Source organism: Marmota marmota, unplaced genomic scaffold (genome assembly GCF_001458135.2).
Source record: "Marmota marmota marmota unplaced genomic scaffold, marMar, whole genome shotgun sequence".
NCBI lineage: Eukaryota > Metazoa > Chordata > Mammalia > Rodentia > Sciuridae > Marmota > Marmota marmota.
This window is the reverse complement of record NW_026000078.1, coordinates 5473196-5481316: the sequence shown is the minus strand read 5'-3', so window position 1 is coordinate 5481316 and position 8121 is coordinate 5473196. Positions and strand designations below refer to the sequence as shown.

Below are 8121 nucleotides of genomic sequence, written 5' to 3'. Positions count from 1 at the left end.
AAAATGTTACCTTATGAAAGTCTTTAGCAAACCCTGTGCCCCATTCAAATTAGTGCTTTCTCCTAACCCATTTTAGTCTTGTGATGAAGTCATCCTTACTCATTGTCTGTAATTTTATATTTTTTCTTCATTTCTTCTCAATCTACTGCCAACCAACTGTGTAGGTGTCATCTGTACAATCTGTTTTAGTAACGTTGATAATCCTCATTGTTTTTGTCTAATGTGAAGACTTTGATTTATATAATACTTGGCCTAGCGTCAGCAGTGGCTTCTCTCTTTCCCAACAGGCTGCATATTTTCTTCCATCCTAATGGTCCATTATTCTCAGCCTTCTTCTTAGGTGATTAGTCTTTTTTGTCTATACTTAAATCAGGTGTTCCCAAGATTCTGAATTTATGATGTTCAGAACAAATTAGTTTCCATTTGGGTTTATGTGTGAGATTTGATAGTATCTTTGGCATACTCTCAAAATGGCTTTATCAAACTGCATTGAATTTACTTTGTCATTTGACATTTTTCTCTATTGCAAGATGAAATTTTTGAGGAGTGATATTATACTGTGTGGAATGTTTAATTAAATCAGTATTGGGAACATGATAGAGTTTAATAAATATTTATTTAATTATTAAATAAGGACCCTGACGCAATCAAATTTTGATGACCAGGCATTGTCTGTACTAAGCATGGGTACGACTTCTGCATCTAAAATAAAATTTTACTCCCTTCTTCCTTTTGGCAAACTTCTGCTACTATCTGATGAACACATCTACTATCCAAATCAATTCAACAAATATATTTGGAATGAGCACAGTATGTATATTTGAAGATATATATATATATATATATATATATATATATATATATGAAAACTTGACCTTTATTAGCTTATATTTTATTTGTAAATAATAGGCTTGGGGCTGGGGATGTGGCTCAAGCTGTAGCATGCTTGCCTGGCATGCGTGCAGCCCAGGTTCGATCCTCAGCACCACATACAAACAATGATGTTGTGTCCGCCGAAAACTAAAAAATAAATACTAAAAAATTCTCTCTCTTTCTCTCTCTCTCTCTTTAAAAAAATAATAATAGGCTCAATAATGTAAAAACTTTAGCTGAAACATGTAAAGTTTATATAATTGATTCACAGTAACAAAATAAATGGAAGAGAGAATGGTATTCTATATCAGTGTTTCCTAATACAATTGTAATGTAAACCGAATGCACAAAGACACCTTTTCATTGCTGTAACCAAAATATTTGACAAGAATAAATTAGAAGAAGAAAGATTTATTTTGGCTAATAGTTTCAGAGGTTTGAATCCATGATCATCCTTTTCATGGGGTGAAACAAAACATGTTTCTTTGGTGGAAAGGCATGGTAGAAGAAAGGTGTTCAGCTCTGGACATCAGGGAAGCAGAGAAAGAAGGTTCAAGTGGGGTAAGAGAAGATAAACCATTTTATACCTATGATATATCATAATTCAGACTCTAAATTTATATTACAAACATACTCTATATAGAAATCATAATATGTAGAGTTAAAATAGTAGGAGCATATGAATTTAAATATTTTCCAAATTTATGTCAATTTTCTAAAAAGTGAGCCAAGCATGAAAAAAATACTCTTTATTTCAAAAGCTGTATTCTATTGATAAATCTTGTTTCATTTTCAGCATAATTTGTTTGAAACAGAAGCATATCCATTTGAAAACTACATATGCTCAAATCACACAACTTCTCTAATTCTTTTATCAGCTTGGTGTTACATGCATTAACTTCAAAGGGATATATGCATGAAAGTCAAAGAAATGAGCAACTGAAACTTTTATCAATACCAATATCTACAAAGTTCAGATTTTTTTTGCAGCCATAGTGTATGATTTTGTGGATTATTATAAAAATTCTTTGAATATTGATTCACACTAGACAAATGCATAGAATCCTATCTGTAATATGTATGTTATTGTTGGATCTGAAATGTCCCCCAAAAGCTCATGTGTTGAAGGCTTTGTTTCCAACGAAGCAATGTTCAGAGATGTGATTTTTGGGATGTGATTGTATCACAGGGCTCTGATCCCATGAATAGATTAATCCATTTAGGGATTCATAGTTTAGTAAGATTTGGAAGTGATGTTTTGTATAAAATTAATCTTTTTTTTCCTCTATTTTTCTGGCCCCACCTGCTCCTGACTGATGGTCTGCCTCGACACAGACCTAAAAGTAATAGAACCATCTGGCCATGGAATGGAATCTCTGAAATCATAAGCCAAACAATCTTTCCCGCTTTAAGTTCATTTTCTCAAGCATTTGCCACAACAACACAAACCTAGCTAAGACAACATAGTTTCAGTTTTAACAGTGTTTTTTGTGGGTCGCATACTGGGGATTGAACTCGGGGACACTCAGCCACTAAGCCACATTTCCCAGCCATACTTTATATTTTGCATTTAGAGACAGGGTCTCACTGAATTGATTAGTACCTTGCTTTTGCTGAGGCTGGCATTGTCCTTATTATCCTTCTGCCTCAATCTCCCAAGCCTCTGGGATTAGAGGCATGCACCAGCATAACTGGCTCAACAGTGTTTTTTATATTTCAGTATTTGACGGGTCCAGATAAGTCACAGTTAATTCCATTTTTGGGTGGTAAATTCATATTCTCTCAGTGATACAAAGTGCAGTATCAGACAGTGAACTGAAAAATCCATCAGAACTGGGACATACTCTTTAAAATCCAGATTTGGATTGGGTGGTCTGGGACTAGAGTTTTAACCTAGAGATGCTTTACCTCTGAGCTACATCCCCAGTCTTTCTTTTTTTCTTTCTTTGTTTCTCTTTTAAATTATGAAAGAGGTCTTGCTAAGTTTCAAAGGCTGGTTTTGGACTTGTGATCCTGCTGCTTCAGCCTCCAGAGTCACTGGGTGTGTACCAACATGCCATATTTAAGCTAACAGAAAGTTGCAATTGGCATATATAAATTATTTGAAAATGATGTATGTTATAAATAAAATTTTATAGTCCAAAAATGGGCATTTCTTTGAAAATTTGGAAGGCCTTAAAAAAATGTAACCGAACTATTAATTGATCAGTATGTATTATCTTTTACAACTCATCTAAAGCTAAATATAAAATTTTTAAAATCTTGAATTATTTGATCACTGATAGTACTAGAAATATTTTGCATTATGTGGGTAATTGGTGACAATTTAACATCTTTCAATTTGTATAAAATATAGTTTTTCTTTCACTGATAGTTTTCTAATGAAATTTTCATAACTGATATAATTTGGCTATTTCTCCACAAAACCATAATACTTTTTTTAATTTTAAATGAACATATGAAGCCAGCTGTTTGCATGAACAATTAAAGAACTGAAATCACGCACGATTGCTAGAAAAGTCTGAAATATTGCCTTAAGAAGGCCTCATAAAATATGGATTATTTATTTGAGTGTTTATCTTAGTCTGTGGTTTACTTTTGCTGAAGTCTTTGACTTTTTTCTTGCTCTTAAGTACAAGCTTGATCAGCTTACCCAACCTCTCTCCATTACCCCTGTTATGGTTTGAATCTGGAATTTCCCCCAAAAACTTTTGTTGAAAACATCATCCACAGGGGTAAGCAAGGTTCAGAAGTAGTGCTTTTAGGACATGATTGCATTATGAGAACTGTAACCTCATCAATGATCAATCAGAAGAAATGATTAATCAATGGATTAATTTAATGAATTAAAATTTGAATGGACTGCTTAGTGGCAACTCTAAGTAGGTGGGGCATGCTGAATTACAAACCCATACCTAGGTAACTGAGTATATCTGGCCGAGATTCTTTTCTCTTTCTACTTTCACCTATTTGGTGCCTAGAGGCTTTCCTTCACTATGCCCTTCCATGGTGATATTCTGCCTCATCTTGGGCCTAGAGCAATGGAGGATGCTGCCCATGGACTGAACCACTGAAACCATGAGTCCAAAATAACTTTTGGGCTGGGGATGTGGCTCAAGCGGTAGCAAGCTCACCTGGCATGCGTGCGGCTCGGGTTCGATCTCCACCACATACAAACAAAGATGTTGTGTCTGCCGAAAACTAAAAAAAATATATATATATATTAAAATTCTCTCTCTCTCTCTTTAAAAAAAATAACTTTTTCCTTCTCTAAGTTGTTTTTGTTAAGTATTCAGAAAAATGACTAGCACAACTCCATTATTTCCCATCAGTTGTGTCAATTCAACAAAAAAAAGAAGTTAATTTTTGATTCCTTAAGATGATTTGTTTCCTTAAGATGATTTGTTTGGATATTAACATATAATTTTTATAGTTTAACTTTTAGGGGACGTATATATTTCCAACTTATATTTGCATTTCTAACTTCGTGAGAGAAGCCACAGTGTAATTCTCCAAAGGACTGACAAAAGGCCAATTAAAAAAAGAAGACATATGCTGGAAATTTAACATTTTTCTGCAAGTGCTGAATCTACAAAATGAATGTATGGGACTCAAGAAGTCAAGAAGTATTTGAAGATATCTGGAGACCTAACCATTGTCTTTGGTTTATATATATCCCTTAAAATCTGAAATATTTTCAGAGTGAGAGGCATTTTGAAGAGTCATTCTCAGGATTTTAGCTTCAGATACAAGAATATGGAAAAATGATTAGAAATTATTCCTGTTTCCCAGGACTACCATAAAGATTTGAAACAAAACAAAACAATAACAGAACATGTTCTAAAGTGTGAATGCCTAATGAGCCTTATTTATGATTAAAGAATACATTTAAATAAAATTAATCTTCAGAACGTATTCAGCATTTCAGATTTTCAGTCACTGAAGTTATTAACTTTTATTAAGTGCATAGTGTTAAAAACTAGAGCTTCTTTTCTACTGTTTTTCTGCTCCAGTATGACTTTACAATTAATAAGTGATTACCACACTTTGAAAAGAGTATCCCTTTTAAAACACCAAAGTATATATTGAATCATTATTAGTAAGATAATAATTGTATTATTATTGTTATAAGATAAGTAATCTCTTTATGTACTGGATATTAAGAAATGTTAACCATATTTCCATATACTTTTTAATGGAATATTACATTAGCAAAATTAATCACCCTGGCTTCTTGACCTACCAATTTTGAGACTGTTTCCTATAACATCAATGTTTTGTTTCCAAGTTATTTTACTGCAGCAGGCAGGACATCTAACTGAATATATTGCTTGGCTGAAACAGCCTGGACTTTAATTCTGTAACAGTCCTGTTACATTACCATCTTTCAGGAGGCCTGTCACTAAGCCATGGCAGTAGGAAAGAGGAGCAGGAAAGGAACATTGATGAGGGCAGTTGCATTCTGGTGATTTCCCAAGAGAAGACAAACACCAATCTACTGGAGGACTTTGGCTGCCAGCAGGTAAAATCAGGACATTGCCTTTATTTCCAGCATATTAGGGATGTTTCAATTCTGCCTTTCTCAGCTGGATGGAGAACATGCTGACAGACCCTGACCTTTTATCAGTGGAATCAGGGAATTTGAAGGTTATTTTACAGCTCCTAGCAACAAATTCATAAGCCTTACAATTTCTAAGAACTCAGTATGTGGCCTCCTGTTTTCAGAAGAGTGAAATTCTATTTGTTTGTTGCAATTTCACAAAAAATAATATTCATGTTATGACATCTGTTGGATTTTTATTTTCCTATTAAATGGAGATGATTAAACTTTTTTTTTTCAAGAAGAAATATTTTCCTATCTTTGTGGTGTGTGTTGGCCCATTTATAGGAGATAAGAAAGGTATAATCTATCACCTCCTGATACAAACTGGTTTCTCTGATTTGTGCATAGTAACCACTGGGTCTTATCATTCTGGCTGGTTTCCTGTCACACTGTTCAGCCATGAGTGTTGTGCCCCCATGAACACTGAAGTTGTTACCTGTATTCATCATGTGCTTTCACAGTTGCATGGTTTCACCCACGATGTTCCTCTGCTTGGAATATTGTCATTCTTCTCTGCCTGCTCCAATTGACCACACCTGGATTTCTCCAGGACTTTCTCTTTAAATGCTGTAAATCTGATAAGTTGGACTGTTTCTTCTTTGTGCTCTCATATCACTTAGTATAGTTGGTTATTTTAGTACCTTCTACTTAAAGCGTAAGGCCAATTTATTTCATATGCAGTAAAAATTCTTACTTTTTTGTCTCCTATGCTTAACATAGTTACTCAGATGCAATAGACTTTTTGTTAATAATTTAAATAAATGCTTTAATGGTCCTTTGCTACATAACGATTTTAAAAGAAGAGAATAACTTTTGTAGCCCTTTCTTCTTAAAGCAGACCCCATTTCACAATTTTAATGCTGAATCTTTCCCAAAGTGTTCGTTATAGAGAAGACCTGTATATTTATATTTCCATGTGAATAATACATCATGTAATTTTTAGACACTTACTTTCACTTATTCAAATCTTCAACTATATACAAATATTTTAAGTAAGTATAATGCTGCACACTGTTTATTCATGGATACCACTTTTTCGTTGTCTCTCACTCATATATTCCACTTTTCAAGAATATCCCCTTATTCCTTTTTTAGCTCTTTTACCCAATTACTTCCATTGGCAAAAGCTTGAATTTTGTTAAACCCAACTTTTCTAACTCAATTCAACCCATTGGTCTGATAGATCCATCACTTAATCTAAAATTGTGCACTCTTCCTTCTGTTGTGAAGGATCCCCTCCCTGTTTAAACTTCGCTGCTGGATTTTCTGAGAACATGGAAACATGGTATTTCCCATCTTTAAAAAAGTATTTCCCCACTCTACATCTTCTCCTACTATAGGATTTCTTTTCTTCCCTTTAGAGCATGATTTCCTCAGATGTTTTCTATACTCACAAATCTGCATTATTATTATTTTTCATACTCTTAAACCTTCTTTGGTCTAGCTTTCTCATACTCCATCAACATAACCTGCCCTGGTCAAGGTCACCAGTGACTTCCTTATTGTCAGTCACCACAAGTAATTCTCAGTGCTCATCTTAGATTTCTTTACAATTAACCAGCAGAAGAATTTGACAGAACTGATTTCAACCTCTCCTCTAGGTAATCTCTTCATTTGACTTTCATAACACCTCACCTCTGCTTTCCAAGAGTAGTTGTTTGCTCTGGGCATAGTCAAAAAGCTATAGATTATTGTTTGTAGAGAAGTTAAAAATGAAAACACAAGTTACTAAAATGCTATTTGTATTTCACCATTTGCCAGCAATACTTCTTCCAAAAATAAAAAAAAGATAATTTGTCACGCTGATTTTTAATTACTATAGATCCTACAGAATTTTACAGATTTATTTTGAATCATTGAGTTTTTGACTCTGCAGAAACTCTGCTAGAAGCTTTATTTCTTGGAATAAGTTTGTGACAACTCAAAATGGTTCGAGCTCCTTTCTAGAGTGGTTTGTACTTCCAGCCCCTGGGGATATTGCTTTTAAACAAGAGACTCAAATCAGAGTGATGCACCAGTGTCTGTAAAGATTTAGAAACATATTATTATGACTCACTTCAATTCTGTCATTTTATGTTAAATGCGGTGTGTGTGTGTGTGGGGGGTATATGTATATGTAGAATACAAAACAGTGAAATAAAGAGCACTTTATAATGTATAATGGTTTTGTTTGTGACATATCAGTTTTATATCTACCAAAAATGAATAATATCTTTAATATTGGAATTTAGTCCATTTGTCTTCAAAAAATTGTAAAAATAAATAATGAAGTAAGAAAACAGAAACTGCCATAGTATTATAAACGATTGTGATGGATCAATATATCTAGGCTTTTTATTTTATTTATTTATTCATTTATTTTTAATTTTTTATTGTTGGCTGTTCAAAACATTACATAGTTCTTGATATATCATATTTCACACTTTGATTCAAGTGGGTTATGAGCTCCCATTTTTACCCCATATACAGATTGCAGAATCACATCAGTTACACATCCATTGATTTACATATTGCCATACTAGTGTCTGTTGTGTTAAGCTGCCTATCCTATCCTCTACTATCCCCCCTCCCCTCCCCTCCCCTCCCCTCTTCTCTCTCTGCCCCCTCTACTGACATTCATTTGTCCCCCTTGTATTATTTTTCCC

At 33.9% G+C, this 8121-nt stretch overlaps 1 pseudogene; it reads left to right on the top strand.

The window, feature by feature from the left end:
- The first annotated feature begins 1371 nt into the window (after nucleotides 1-1371).
- Nucleotides 1372-8121, top strand: part of LOC125620226 — a 10513-nt pseudogene continuing 3763 nt past the window's right edge.